Below are 16,397 nucleotides of genomic sequence, written 5' to 3'. Positions count from 1 at the left end.
CAGTTTCCCGGAGAAGAGATCCCGGGGCACCGCCCCCTGACGTCATGAGGAGGGCGTGGTCATGCGGGCCGTCAGGGGGCGCGAGCGCGGGGCGCGCTCCACTGGGGTGGGTTCGCGGGGACGAAGCGTGGCGCTGCTCGGCCGCGCGGGCCGCGCGAGGCGGAAGCCTGAGCGGGAGGCGGGAGGCTGGAGGCGGAGCCGCCGCGCTGAGTCACGCCGGATTGACCCGCCCGCCGCTTTCAGGGGCGGAGGTGACAGCGGGCCCGGGACGGGCGGCTGCAGCTGCCTGCCGCGCGGAGGAACCGCCGGGCGGCGGAGAGCAAGTCAGGGGCCGAGCCGGGTCGCTGTCCCGGGCAGCGGACAGAGGGGACCCGCGCCCTGAAGGACGCCCCGCGCGACCCGGCCTGCGCCGCCCCTGCCCCGCTGCGGCCGCTGCCCAGCCCGGAGCCCCGGAGGGGCGGTGGGACGCCGGGCCCTCGTCGGAGTCCTTCGCTCCAGGTCAGTCGGGCCCTGGGAGGCGCCAGGGAGTTGGAGAGGCCGGGTGGCCGGCGGTTCGAGGGATGCAGACGTGGGCTTTGTAAATGGTGTCAAGCAGGCACAGGGCTCTTTTCACTGCACCGCCCTGCCACTCCGGCAATGAGGCGGAATTTGAGAGCTGAAAAAAAAAAAAAAAAAAAAAGCACACACACAACAAAAATCCAGCATTAGTCCAGCCCCCGTATTTTACAGATGAAGAAATTCTTTTGGCGTGCACAGAGTCACATTCAGTCGGAATGGGAGTGCGTGATTCTGTGTCTAGCAGGCAAGGGGGGATGGTTTCCGAAGCAAGAGTAAGACCTGTTTGGCTAGAGATGCAAGTTTGGTGATGGTGGAGTTTTGTACCCTTACATTCCTTCCGCAGGTACTGATGTTCACCAGGCATCAATTTCTCAAAGCATTTAACCTTGAAAAGGCTGTCGATGCTGTCGAATAAAGGAATATTGGGGTGCAAACAAACCAAGTCTGCTGGAAATTAGGCGCTATGGAGAATGCTTGGAGTATAGAGTTAAATTTTAAATAAGGGGGAAAAAACCCCACTTTTAATCTCATTATCCCTTATTGTCTGTCTCCTTTATATAATAAAGGGCACTCAACATTATTCTGTAATATTAGTAATTAGTCTTCAGGTGTAAATTACTTTGCAGTAATTCCTTTATAGTAATATGAGCATCTTGTGTTGAAACACTTTCTTTTCATAATCAATGATGCTGTGGTGTGTGGCAAGCCAGTGGTAGCACTAATATTTAGTGTTTGAGTGTAGTTTAGCTCCACCGTTTGTATAGCTGAAATTACAGGACTGATGAATCCATAGTTGTATATGGGAGAGTGAAGTACCTGCCAGCATACAGGTGTAGTTTTTCAGAGTTGGTGCTGCATTTATTGCTCTCACAGCACTGAATAGATTCCAGGTGATGAGCAAGTTAGTTTAGTTTAATCTCTCAGCACCTGTTTCTCTCTAAATTCCTGAATTAAAGGGTCTCTAAGTCTTCCTTCCACCTCGAAAGTTCTCTGATTTTACATGTTAATTTGAAACACTCGTCACTCGTTGTGACAATAATGCAAAGTTTTGAGAAAATAAGTTTTTTAAAAAAATTCTGCATCATGCATGGTGAATCTTCAAATTCGCTGTTACTGTTAACCCTCCCTTTATCTGTGTTGAGCTAACATAACTGAAAAGAGGTTTTTCAGATTACTTCAGTGTTAAATTCACTAAATTCAGAGACTGGAACAGAGTACTTTGTGTATGACGGAGAATAGCTAAAATCTAGCCTGGGAATGGGGTCTGTGCAGTGCATAGCTAACTTTTGCAATAAGCCGAGAACATTCTGCCTCAAAAATGTGATAAGATGTCTTTTATACAGTGTTCATATTGTGTGTATTTTCCACTGAGATATGATAATAATCTGCATAGACAACTGGTCCAAATACATAAAAAGATATTTTGTCTTGCAGTCCCAAAGTAGAGCTTTTATAAGCCTCTGGTTTCTTCTTTTCTGGCTCCTTCCTTCCTAGTGCCCCTCTTACCTGCTGGAGACCTTTTCACTTTTGTCTTTCATCCACATCGCAATTCAGAGCCTCTTTCAAGCACTGGTTAAATTTACACTACTTTTTCTCATCTTAAAGTACATGATAAATCATAATTCTTGAATCACCATTTAGGATCTCTTAAAAACTAAGGGTGGGTATTCATTTTGTGAACATAGTGCAAGACTCTGAGGCTATAAATTGCAATGTGGAAACCCTGAAGAAGGTTAAGCGGAATGTGTTTAGATTTTTATCCTCACTAAACTTGGAGACTGCTATCTAGGAAGCTTCCAGAGCCAGTAAACTCATTTATCTCTGTCTCAGAAGGAAAGCCTTTCTGCAGGACGCATAGTGAATCTTCAAATTCTTCTCAAACCTCCCAGTCAGTCGATCAGGGTTGGGCTTAAATAAGCGAAAAGTGATTTCTCAAATTTCAGACACTTAAGTGATTTTTTTCAAATCATAGATATTTTTAAAATTTGGAGACTTTTTTTTTTTTTTAAATGGCTGCACCTTCAGCTTGTGGAAGTTCCCAGGCCAGGGATTAGATCTGAGCAACAGCTGCAACTTGTGCCACAGCTGTGGCAACACCAGATCCTTAACCCATTGTACCACAGTGGGAACTCCCTTGAGACCTTTTTTTAAATGATAAAAGCAATTAAACAAGAATACAAATGCCTGCTGGCAGGTATAAGTCTTGAATTATTTTCTAGGTTTCTTATTCTGTTGTTTCTAAAGTCAGTTAAGGTATTACCTATATCATAACATTATTACAAAATGATTTGCTCTGAAATTTTCAATTGTGCCTGATCTTCAGCTGAAGCATCCTGAAAATTCGCAGAATATTATGAAAAGTTTTAAACATGAATGTAAGATTAATTTTTTATTATGCCTCACGTAGGAAAACATGTGAATAAACTAATTTTCAAGGTTGGATAACGTAGTCGTGCGGGCAGGAGTGGACTGTATCAGTCTCTCGCCTGGAAGGGCAGAAAGATCTAAAGTAGCAGCCATAAAATCAGATCATAGAAGAGCTCTGTGAGGAAGGAGCAATGAAGCAAATCAAAGCTCAGCAAATATTCATGGAGCACCCGTAGACGCCAGGCTCGGTTCTTGGTGCTGGGCTTACAGCTGTGAACACAGCAGCCAAAGCCCTGCCCTCATGTAATAGGTATTTCAGTGGGGTGGAGGCAGACAGGACATAAATACGTGAATGGATCATGGTCATGTGATTGCAAATGCTGCGGAGAATTTTACAGAGGCGTAGGTGGGAACAGAGAAGGGGGGGGCACCCAAAGGCCTCCACTAAGATCCCTTTTGATCTAAGACTTGCGGGGAGTGAGGGAGTGAGCCGGAGGAGACGGAGGGATGAGCAAGTTCCAAGCCCGTGGGCAGGAGCGCTTCTGGCAAGTGTGAGGGCTGGCGAGGTCATGGGGGCTCAGCGGTCCCCACGTGGGCGGGGGTGGGGGGGCTGGGGGGTGGGAACGTGCAGCTGAGAGGCGGTGGGTGTGGGGAGGGCACAGCATTGTAGGCCGGGAGCAAGGGTTTTGGCCTTTACTCCTAGTGAGGGGGAAGCCAGTAGAGGGTTTTTGAACAGAGAAGCTTAGTTCTGATGACTTAGTTTTTAACGGGGTCACGCTGGCTGCTGGGCCAGAGAGACAAAAGGGGGACAAGAGCTTCCCTTTCATACCAGCTGCATGACCCTAAACCACAGTCCTCCTTTGGCTTTTGTCTCCTCATTTGTAGAGTAACCAGGTGCCCTCCAGCTCGAGAATTTTTTAGATTCTCAGTAGTGTGGGATCAGTGGGAGGAGGCCAGAGGATTGCATACAAAGAGGTTCTGAAAGTAAGGCGTTTCAGAGGACCTGAAAACTTGATGTCACCAGTCTGCCTTTAGCTGCATCACTCGTGACAAGAGGTAATCAGGTCTTTTCAGTCAGGTTGTCAGGTCATGAGAACAAAAACACTGTTTCGTGACTATTCTCCACTGATCCCTTTAGTCCTCTGCTGATCCCTGAATTTTTCCCTTCCTGCCTGAAAACGGATGAAAAGCTGTTACTCATCAACAGAGCTGGCAACCAGCGTTGCTTTTGTTGTTAGGAAAGTTGAAGCTTAGGGGGAGGAAACAATTCTAATTTTATTTTTATCATAGGTCGTTTGAATTCTTCTTTTTTAACATGCAAGAAGTCTAAAAGATTTGTTTTTAATTCCCTCATTCCCCTCCCATTTACCTCATGCTGCATGGGTGCTCATTCTAACACAGGCAGCGTGTTTCTTTTTGTCTGTATGGGATCTTGCAAAGTGGGGATATTTACTTTATATATATTTTATTTTTTTCAATTAAAAAAAATTTTTTTTTGTCTTTTTGCCTTTTCTAGGGCTGCTCTCTCGGCATACGGAGGTTCCCACGCTAGGGGTCGAATCGGAGCCATAGCCACCGGCCTACACCACAGCCACAGCAACACGGGATTCAAGCTGCGTCTGCAACCTACACCACAGCTCACGGCAATGCTGAATCCTTAACCCACTGAGCGAGGTCAGGGATTGAACCCGCAACCTCATGGTTCTTAGTTGGATTCGTTAACCACTGCGCCATGAGTCCTATAGGGAACTCCTATATGTATTTTAATTTATAAACCTATATTTCATTTTGCCTCTTTTTTTTTTCTGAGTACTTTTTTTTTGGGGGGGGGGGCACTTGTGGTATATGGACGTTCCTGGCCAGGGATTGAATTCAAGCCACAGCTGCGACCTAAGCTGCAGCTGCAGCAAGCCGGATCTTTAACCCACTGTGCCATGGTGTCTCCTGAGTACTGTTAAGATCCACCTGTGTTTCTATGCGTTCATCTAGTTCTTTGCTTCTGGATGCTGCATAATATTCTGTGCTGAGTGTGTGAACCACACTTTTACTTCTCTCTTCTCTGTGTGATAGATACTCAGGTTGTTCCTACTTCTTATCACCACAGATACTGCTGCAATGAGCATCTTTGGAGTTCCCTGGTGGCTCAGTGGGTTAAGGATCTGGCATAGTCACTGCTGTGGCTCAGGTCACTGCTGTGGCACAGGTTCAGTCCCTGGCCCCAGGATTTCTGCATGCTGCAGGCACAGCCAAAAAAAAAAAAAGAGAGAGAGAGCCTATTCATACCTGTCCACCTGTAAAGCTGTGATATAATATACCGTAGGATATATACTTAAAAGGGAATCACTGGGTCCTAGGCTTGCCTATCCTGAAATTGGTCAGAAGCGCCAGAGACTTCCCCACAGTGGCGGCACCAGTCTCTCTCCTGCCGGAAGTGTTTCAGGGTTCCTGTATCCTCATGGCCCAACCAACACTCAGCTTTCTCCAGCTCTCTACCTTTCCTGATGTGGTATCTTGTCATTTTCATGTATTTTATTTCTTTGATTACTAATAATTGTGAGCACCTCTTTTTTTTTTTTTTTAAGGGCCACACCCAAGACATATGGAGGTTCCCAGACTGGAGTCCAATTGGACCTACACCTGCTGGCCTGCACCACAGCCACAGTCATGCCAGATCTGAGCTGCATCTTTGACCTACACCACAGCTCATGGCAATGCTAGATCTTTAACCCACTGAGCAAGGCCAGGGATTGAACCTGCGTCCTCATGGATGCTAGTCAGATTCATTTCTCCTGAGCCACGACTGGAACTCCCCTGTGAGCATCTCTTATACATAGTTTCATCTGTAAAGTAGCTATTCCTATCTTTGCCCATTTTCCGCTCGAGTTGCTATCTGTGTTGCTGTCACTGACTTGTGAAAGACAGCTTTTTGATGTTCACTCATCATCACTTTGCAGATATCTTCTCATCTGTTAACTTTGTTTTTGTAGTCCCTTGATCAGGAAAAATTCTTAATCTGAGTGTAATCAAAGAAATTATTTGGCTACATTTAATGCTTTTTTTTAAATTTATTTTTTTTAGAATTTTCCCATTCCCTAGGTCACAGCTATTTCTTTAATTCATCTAGAACCCACACTGCACATGGTGTTAGAGATCCAGCCCCATTATTCTCCATTTAATGAGCCAGTTTTTCCAGTAACATCTCCAGAAAAATCCATGCTTTCCTTTGTTGCACTGTGGTACCCTTTTCTCCTATATGGTTTCTATGGCTACGTTGGTCTATCTCTGTACTTCACTCTATTCCATCAGTCTGTCAATTGCTCTATTTTTTGTATTGCTGCTTTGATTACAGTGATTTTGTAGTATGTCCTCATGACTGGCACAGCAAGTAGCCCATCTTTGGGTTTTTCATTAAGTTTACTTTGCTACTCCTGGGCCATTATTTTTCCACATAAAGCTTGGAATAAGTTTATCAAGTTCCAGGAGTTCCCATTGTGGCGCAGCAGAAATGAATCTGACTAGGATCCATGAGGATATGGGATCAATCCCTGGCCTCACTCAGTGGGTTAAGGAGCTGACATTTCCGTGAGCTTTGGTGTAGGTCACACACGCGGCTCGGATCTGGTGTGGCCGTGGCTGTGGCCAGCAGCTGTAGCTCCGGGTCAACTCCTAGCCTGGAAACTTCCACATGCCACAGGTGTGGCTCTAAAACAGCACACACACACAAAAAGTTTATCAAGTTCCTCAAAAATTATATTTTTGTGACATTTTTATTGGGATTACGTTGATTTTATCAATTGTTTGGGAGAGGCTTGACATCTTTTTGATATTAACTCATTTCATTCAAGAACATGTAATATGTCTCTCTGTTCAGCTAATTTTTTTCAAAATTTTTGTTTTATTTGGAAATAATTTAAAACTAATAGAAGAGTTCTAAGATGAATACAAAGAGTTCCTGTGTATTCCTCACCTCAAGTCACCAAATGTTAGCATTTTGCCGTATTTGCTTTATTGCTCCCTCTCTACATTTCTGTACATTTTTTCCTGACCCATTTGAATTATTAGTTGCAGACATCATGAGCCTTTACCCCTAAAGGTTTATTCAGCCTATTTTTAAGTCCTTTCTTAGAACTTTAACGTTTTCTCCATTAAGGTCTAGAAAGATATTCTTGGTTAAATTAATTTCTAAATACTTGAGAGTTTAGCTACTGTTGTAAATCATGTCTTTCTGTTACTGTTGTTTTCTAGTTGGCTACGGATAGTTTAAGAGAAATGATACTGATTTCTGTAAGCTGATCTTGTATCTCACAGCCTTATTTTGTTGTCTTATTCGGATAGTCTCTTGATGTCTGTTCTTTCCTTTCTGCCACAGTTAATCATATCCTTTGAAAACAGTGACAGTTTGGTTGCTTCTTTCCTATCCTTATACTTCTTATTTATCTTTCCTTTACAGCCTTCCAGGACTGCAACTTCCAGGACTATGTCAAAACAGTTGCTATGCTAGTAGGCGCCTTTGTCTTGTTCTCAGTCTTAGAATGAATCTGAAGTTTTCCCATTTCCTGTAATGTTTGTTTGAAGTTTTAGATGTACTTTTGTCAAATTAAGGTGTTCTCTACATACTCCTAGTTTACTGAGGATTTTGATCATCAATGGGTATTAAGCCTTGTCAAACACTTTTTCAGGATTTGTTGCCAAAGAAGTAAGATGGCATCAGGAGGCTGCGAACCAAAATCCTAAGGCCATGCTAAGGTTAAGCTTCAAGCATAAGAAGATTAATAAAAGTCTTCAGTATTTCTGAACCCTCCATGTATAAATTTATGATAAACGTCTCACCATTCCAATATCAGCTTATTTCACCGTTAGATCAGCTTTTTCCCTCCTGCTCTTGAGGCAGAATTTAAATTGCTAGTGTGAAGAATGAGAGTGCCATATTCAGCATAACCATAGTCATCAGCATGATTGTAAATATAAGATATGTAAAATTATAGTTTCCTTACTCTGAGGATCAGTCTCCGCTCTGGGTATAAACTCACCTAAATATATCTCATGAAATATTGAGATGGTTCAGCAGATTGCTCTGCAGCACTGTAACTGCCAGGGTGCTGGGCAGTAGATTCTCAGGCTCATCTCTGTGGTACATAGTTGACTTTAAAACTAGCTATTTTTTCCTGATTATAAAAGTTATACCTCGTCATCTTAGAAAATTTGCAAAATTAGGAGTTCCCGTTGTGGCGCAGTGGTTAACGAATCCGACTAGGAACCATGAGGTTGTGGGTTCGATCCCTGCCCTTGCTCAGTGGGTTAACGATCCGGCATTGCCATGAGCTATGGTGTAGGTTGCAGACACGGCTCGGATCCTGTGTTGCTGTGTCTCTGGCATAGGCTGGCAGCTACAGCTCCGATTAGACCCCTAGCCTGGGAACCTCCATATGCCGTGGGAGCGGCCCAAGAAATGGCAAAACGACAAAAAAAAAAAAGCAAAATTATAGAAAAGCAATGAGTTCCCCGGTGGCCTACTGGTTAAGGACCTGGCATTGTCACTGCTGTGGCTCAGGTAACTGCTATAGCGCAGGTTAGATCTTTAATCCTGCCTTTAGCACCAAGCCCTGTTAAGATGTTGTTTCTTTCTCTCTCTCTCTCTCTGTGATCTATTTGGGGGCTGGGGGACATGTTTGTGGAGAAAGAGAATGCACCTAACATTGGGCTATATAATTTTGTATCACCCACCTGCCGCCTTTTTCAGGCTTAAGCCATCAGCTCTTATTCATCGGATCCTCTGTTTAAAAAAAAAAAGGCAATAAGAAAGATATGATTAGCTTATAAAGGCAGGGTTATAGCTTGCTGCTTACTTGGACCTTTCAAACAGGCTTTGACTGAGTGCACAGACAGCCCAGCATCTGGAGAAGCCATAGCCCAGATGCCAGCAGACTGAAGACTAGCTTAGGGGAGAGAAGTAGGAGGAGAAGTCTGTTTGATGTCACTTTGCTTCAGTCCAGTTATCACCGTCCATCCTTAGAGCACGTTTGCATTCATCTTTCAGAAAATAAAAAGTATAGAGCAAAGAGTCGTAATTTATTTTCTTTTGATTCTGAAATAAACCCAGCCCCGCTTTGTTTCCCTAATCACTTTGTGCTAGTGTGATGACTGGTGAAGGAGTGTGGGAAGAAGTGGCAGGAAGTGATAGAATTCTGAGGTTGACATTCCTATCAGCTGGTAAATCCTAGATCCAGTGGCTCCTCCCCTCCTCCCCCCTTATCCCTTCACCCTCTTCTATCTTTTTCATCTTGTCACAACACTTTGTCACTTCCTAAAATGCTGTTGTCCGCCTTGCTCATCCCTCAAGGAGGAAGCTCTTCACGGGCAGGGATCTTTCTTTGTTCACTGATAAGTCCAAGCACCTTGAGCCTTGCCCTGGTGCATAGGGTGCCCTATAGAGATTATAGAGGTGGAAACCACAAATCAATCTGGAAGAAGGCATCTCTGTGATACAGAGGGGAAGCCTTAAAATAGGGATAAGAGAAGAAAGTTAGCCTTTTTTTTGTGTGTGTGTGTGTGTGTGTCACAGCAGAGATACGTGGAAGTTCCTGGGGCAGCGGTTGAACCCATGCCACAGCAGTGACCTGAGCCTCTTAGGCTTCTTTAATGCATGGGTTCAGTAAACTGGTGGCGTCCCCCACTTCCTCCTTGACCCTGTAAACGTAACCATCAGCCCAGCCCTACAGCTAATTTCTCTACATCTGTTTGAGCTGCTCCTGTGGGGTCTATGGTTTCTGGAAGTGGAGTGTGAGTGTCTGTTGCTGACAAGCACATGGGGGGAGCAGGGCCCCAGAGAGAATAGTCAGTGCTGACCTTCTAGCTATGGGTTCTGGGCCCAGCACACATTGTTTTCATGAGGTGATTGATTCTCTCAGGATAAATGACCTGCGCCATCAGCAGAAAACGTTGCAATGGATGTGCCAAGTTGTGCTAAACTCCCAACCCCATGCCCTGTGTCCTCCCCTTTTCCAGTTTATTCTTTTCCTCCCATCCCAGCCATGCAGAAACCTTTTGGCATTTCTGTTGTTTCTGGATCTGCTTCAAGAGTGTCATGATGAAACAGTCATGCTGTATATATCTGGTCACTTTATTATAAAGCAAGGCTCAAACATATTAATTAGCATGCTATTGGGTGCTTTAAAAAAAAAATAGTTGCCACAAATACACCATAAAGCTATCCTGAAGGCCAGTGCTGTAGACCCAGTCTATCTCGTATAAACCATTGTCTGAATCATGGCCCTGAAACACTATTTTACTGTTATTTTACTTACTATTATTCTACTGCTTGACACTTTTAGCTGGCTCTCGAATCTGATCCAGACTACCCATATGGGAGTTTCCTGGTGACCTAGCAGTTAAGGTCTCAGCATTGTCACTGCTGCGGCTCAGATTCTGTCTCTGGCCTAGGAACTTCCACATGCCGTGGGCATGGCCAAAAAAAAAAAAAAAAAATATTTGCAATAACAATTAAAGAACAGTACAGGAGTTCCTGTCATGGCTTAGCAGGTTAAGAACCTGACTGGTATCCACGAGGATGTGGGCTTGATCCCTGGTCTTGCTTAGTAAGTTAGGGATCCAGTGTTGCCATGAGCTGTGGTGTATGTCACAGACACAGCTCGGATCTGGCATTCCTGTGGCTGTGGTGTAGGCCGGCAGCTACAGTTCCGATTTGACCCCTAGCCTGGTAACTTCCATATGCCACAGGTGCAGGATTAAAAAGAAAAAATATAAGAATTTTGTCCTGTGGTTTCCCACATTCTGGATTTTTTTAAGATGGCTTGTGATGCAATCTTACTGTCCTATTGTGAGTTAATTTGTGCTTTTTTTTTTTAAGGGGTTGGGGTTCTGTGCCCAAGGCATGTGAAAGTTTCCCCAGGCCAGGGATCAAACTGAGCCACAGCAGTGGTTAATGCTTGACTCCTTAACCACTTGGCTACCAGGGAACTCCTACACTTTAATCTGTTGGTCACTCTAGTTCCAAGTTATTCAGTTTCCATAAATAGAAAGGATTCACTGGCCCACATATAGCATGGTCTGGCCTAGTGGCCATTTCCAAGGAATCTTCCAAAATGTCCCAGGTGACAGGAAACGACATTATCAACAGCAGGCTATCTCTATTTAAAAACATTTTGCCTCAGAAGGAATTTTATAACTTCTCTTTGGCAAGGCATCATCATGTTCCCTAGAGTCGGAGGAGAGAATGGAGAAGTGCGTGGGTCTGGTTTTCTTCTTTTAGACAGTGTTGCTTTAAGGATTTCTGGGGCTCAGTGCCAGAACCTCCTTGGGATATTATTGTCTCACAGTTTAGATCTGCTTATCAGGAAACAGAATCCCTGGAGGGTCAGGTAAGAGGGGAATGAGTTTACATTAAAACCAGACCTTTGTTACTGCCCATTGGGGTCCTGTATGCTTTCTTGCTTGCTTTTTTGCTTTTTAGGGTCGTACTCACGGCATATGGAGGTTCCCAGGCTAGGGGTCAAATCAGAGCTGTGGCTGCCGGCCTCCGCCAGAGCCACAGCAAATTGGGATCCGAGCCTCATCTTCGACCTATACCACAGCTCACAGCAAGATTGTTAACCCACTGAGCAAGCCCAGGGATCGAACCCGCAACCTCATGGTTCCTAGTCGGATTCGTTTCCACTGCGCCAATACAGGACCCAATACTCCAGGTCCTGTATTCTTGAACAGCTACTGGGCCGTGGACCATAATACTAATATGCGTGTTCTGAAAACCCATACTTTTCACTACCTGCTTTTTGCTGCCACTTTCTAAATGTTGTTCATTATAATATCTGGACCACTGTAGACATGAAGTCCAATTTTTATTTCTTTTTCTTTTTTCTTTTTTTCTTTTTTTTAATTTTTGGCCACACCCGTGGCATCTGGACATTCCTCCAGGGACTTCAAACTCAAGCCGCAGCTGTGACAATGCTAGATCCTTAACCTGCTAAGCCACCAGAGAACTCCTGTTTTACTCTGCTTTTAGACTTGCTGTCTTGAGCTGCTGGTCAGCTGTGGTAATTTTGCAGGGTAATCAGCTAATATTAAAATGTTAAAAATGAAGAGTTCCTATTGTGGCTCTGTGGGTTAAGAACCTGTCTAGTATCCATGAGGATGCAGGTTTGACACACACCCCCTGCCCCGCTCCAGCCTGGCCTCCCTCAGTGGGTAAGGATCCAGCATTGTCACAAGCTGCAGTGTGGGTTGGTATAGATCTGGCATTGCTGTGGCTGTGGTGTAGGCTGGCAGCTATAGCTCTGATTCAACCCCTAGCCTGGGAACTTCCATATGCCACAGGTGTGGCCCTAAAAAGACAGAAAAAAATTTTTAAATATTGTTGAAATGTGAAGAAGCTGTGTTTGGCTTTATTTAATAACTTGATGATTGTCAGAATAAAGTATCTCAACCTCAATATTTTCATCTGCTTTTAAAGCCAAACAGTTGATAAACCGAAGCTAAAAATCTAACGTAGAATGAGGACATTCACTATATGTATTACAGCCTTACTTATACTTTTATTATGAGATTAATTGGTTATCTTAGGAGGCTTGCCTTAATTAAAGGCATTGATAACAGTAAATTATGAGGAATCTCTATGATGAATTTTACCAGTCCGTTCAAACTTCATTCCTATATTCCACAGATGAGAGTCAGGCTTGGTCAATAGTCTTTTCTGGTGGCTCCAAATACTTTAAAAGTAATACCTGTACTGTAGTGTTATTCACAATACAGGTGTCAGAGGTGATTTCCTGGTTATTGATTGTTCTTCCCTGTAGGGATGAGTTAAGAAAAATAGGCACTTCTGTTTCACCACCGATCACAGGTAACATCAGCACACATACAAGATAACATGTTTGAAAATCAGTCTGTAAATGTATTGTGTTGTAGTCATAGGCGTTACAAAGCTGTAGTGCCTTGAAGAGAACTGCCAGTGTTTTGATGAGGCTCGAGGTGTGATGGAGTGTCCAGAAATGAGGCCGAACCTGTGGCTGGGGACCAGCTCATGAGGAGCCTTGTATGATCTGGGAAGGAATTCTAGATACTTCCTACCAGAAGCCCTGGTGAACTTCAAGCAGTAGAGAATTATGAGATTTTGTATTTTAAAGAGGTAATCCTCGTCACAGTGTGGAAAATAGAGAGAAATGAGACTGGTAGGTAACCATTTAGGAAGCTGTGGCCATAGTCCCAAAGAAGAAATGACGAGACTCTACAGTAGTGTCAGTGGTTTTCTTAGAAATATAGGATTTTTTTTTTTGGAAGAGTGCATAAATTAATTTCAGAGTCCTATTCTGCCCCTGAAAGACATTTGGCAAAGTGTTCTGGGGGCCCTCAGGCAAGGATCTTGTATATAAACGGCTGCCAAACCCAATACAAGTTCATTTAGAGCTTAGGGCAGAGGGGTGTCAATTGCCATGTTCTTATGACCAGTAACCACAAAGAGTCACATTATTCCCCTTTCCTCTCCAAATGACAGTAGCAGTTTTGAGCAGTTAGCCCAGCCCAGAAGTTGCTGCCTCATCTGTATTATTAATGTTACACTCTCTCTGGGGGGTGGTGATGGTTCTCCTTCTCCTCTCCCTTCCTTGTCATCATCACCCTCCTCATAGCTGACATTTACAAGATATGTGAATGCTTGCCCTTTGCCAGGAAATGTATTAAATGTTTTACCTACATGGTAAAACTTAATCCTCATAACACATCATGAATTACATTTCTGTTGTTATCTTTAGCTCACAGATGCGGAAACTAAGGTTCGGAGTGGTTTAAATAAATTGCCCAGATGGAAGAGCCAAACATGGAACTTCATTCTCTCTTATTTTAGTCTGAACACTTAACTGTTATGAATATAGTTATTAATGCAATTTAGTAGCAACAATGATTTCTTAAATGTACTCTTATTTATTTTTTGGCCACACCTGCAGCATGCGGAAGTTCCCAGGCCAAAGATCAAACCTGTGCCATAGACCCAACCAGGCTGCTGCAGTGACAGTGCCCAATCCTGAACCCACTGTGCCACAAGAGAACTCCTTAAATATACTCTTATATAGCCATGCCTAGTGAAAGTCTAAATAAACATTATATAACCTATGCTCCATCTGCAGCTGGTAGTAGGAATAAAACACAAACACATTTTAAAAGCAGGAGTTCCCGTTGTGGCGCAGTGGTTAACGAATCCGACCAGGAACCACGAGGTTGCAGGTTCGGTCCCTGCCCTTGCTCAGTGGGTTAAGGATCCGGCGTTGCCGTGAGCTGTGGTGTAGGTTGCAGACGCGGCTCGGATCCTGCGTTGCTGTGGCTCTGGCGTAGGCTGGTGGCTACAGCTCCGATTCGACCCCTAGCCTGGGAACCTCCATATGCCGCGGGAGCGGCCCAAGAAATAGCAAAAAAGACAAAAATAAATAAATAAATAAATAAATAAATAAATAAATAAAAGCAGAGTACAGGAAAAACTAGAGGGTGGAGAGGGGCAGAATAGGGAAGCTGTTTAAATTTCTAGCTTTTTTCAAGGTAGGATATTCATGTATGCCTATTTCTCCCTTGAAGTTTAGCAGTTTCTGAAAGTAGACACTCCATTTTTAAAATGATACGTAATTCAAAAACCGTGAAATTCACCCTTTTAAAGTATACTTACTGTTGAGTATTTTTTTAAAATAGATTACAAAGCTGTGCACCCATCACCACTATCTAGTTCCAGAACATTTTTTATCACCCTAAAAATATTCTGCTCATTAGCAGTCATTCACCACTTCTTTCTCCTGAGACACTCATTTAAAAAAAATACTTTTAAAGTATTAAAAATTTAACTGGCTGCACCCGTGGCATATGGAAGTTCCTGGCCCAGGGAAGGTGCTGAAGCTGTGGCAATGCCAGATCCTTTAACCCACTGTGCCACAGCAGGAACTCCCTGAGACACTCATTTTAAAATTTATTGAATACCAGGAGTTCTCACTTTGGCCCAGTGGATTAAGGATCCAGCATCATCTCTGCGGCGGCATGGGTTTGATCCCTGGCTTGGGGCAGTGGATTAAGGATCCAGCATTGCCAGCAGCTGTGGCATAAGTTGCAGCTGGGGCTCAGATTTGGTCCCTGGCCTAGAAACTACCATATGCCTTGGGTGTGGAAAATTCTTTTTTTTAACAAATACCAAAACAAATCTTAAAGCTGTGAAAAAGAGTTGGAGAATATCCATAATCTCTCTTTAGTGCCAATGATGATGGTAACAGCAGTAATTCATAATGCAGCTAACCTTTGTGTAGTGCTTACTATGTGTAAGGTATTCTTCTAAGTACTTTACATATATTAACTCATTTAAATTTCACTGTGTTCCTATGAGTCAGGACCTTTTCTCTAAACCCATTATACAAGTAAGAAAATTAAGGCACAGAGAAGTAATTTGCCTCCAATTACATAAGTCTAATAAGGGGTGGAGCTGGCAGATAAATCCAAACAGATTGGCTTTGTAATCTGTGCTCTTAATTATTACATGCGCTCTTAATTATTACATTTAAGCTGATGGTATTTATATTTGAAAATTATATAAAAACCTTGAAAATATGCCAAGTGAAAGAAACCTGCTAAAGGAGTTCCCGTTGTGGTTCAGCGGAAACAAATCTGACTAGGATCCATGAGAATGCAGATTGGATCCCTGGCCTCACTCAGTGGGTTAAGGATCCAGCGTTGCTGTGAGCTGTGGGGTAGGTCGCAGACACGGCTTGGATATGGCATTGCTGTGGCTGCAGCATAGGCCTATGGCTACAGCTCCAATTCAACCCCTAGCCTAGAACCTCCATGTGCCAAGGGCGTGGCCCTCAAAAGACCAAAAAAAAAAAAAAAAAGAAAAAAAAAGAAACCTGTCGCAAAAGACCACATATTGTATGATTCTGTTTATATGAAATGTCTAGAACAGGCGAATCTATAGAGACAGAACTAGATTACTGGTTGTGTAGGGCTGGAGTGGGGTTGGTGGGGAGACTTTTGGGCGGAAATGGGAAATGACTGCTAATAGATACGGATTTATTTTTGAGATGATGAAAGTGTTCTAAAATTGATAGTGGTGCAGGTTGCACAGCTCTGGGAATATACTAAAACTCATCAAATTGTACAGTTTAAATGGATGAATTATATAGTGTGTGAATTGGAGTTCCCATTGTGGCTCAGCAGTTAACCAATCTGACTAGCATCCATGAGGACGCAGGTTCGATCCCTGGCCTTGCTCAGTGGGTTAAGGATCTGGTGTTGCTAGATCGCAGATGTGGCTTGGATCCTGTGTTGCTGTGGCTGTGGTGTAGACCGGCAGCGACAGTTCCAATTCGACCCCTAGCCTGGGATCCTCCATATGCCCCGGGTGCGGCCTATATAGTATGTGACTTTTAACTCAATAAACCTGTTCTTTAAAAATGATATGAAAGGGAGTTCCCCTCGTGGCGAAGCGGAAACGA

General features: G+C 43.7%; 1 protein-coding gene across 1 annotated transcript in view; it reads left to right on the top strand.

Annotated features, from left to right (window-relative positions):
* The first annotated feature begins 228 nt into the window (after positions 1–228).
* Positions 229–16,397, top strand: part of DNMBP (dynamin binding protein) — a 125,595-nt gene continuing 109,426 nt past the window's right edge. The window contains exon 1 of the mRNA XM_047760121.1: positions 229–498. The gene's annotated coding sequence lies outside the window, so the exon portion shown is untranslated. The remainder of the gene's footprint in view (positions 499–16,397) is intronic.

This window comes from Phacochoerus africanus, chromosome 15, assembly GCF_016906955.1.
Source record: "Phacochoerus africanus isolate WHEZ1 chromosome 15, ROS_Pafr_v1, whole genome shotgun sequence".
In the NCBI taxonomy this organism is placed as follows: Eukaryota; Metazoa; Chordata; class Mammalia; order Artiodactyla; family Suidae; genus Phacochoerus; species Phacochoerus africanus.
The sequence above is the reverse complement of the archived record's forward strand: the minus strand, read 5'-3'. Positions and strand labels throughout refer to the sequence as shown.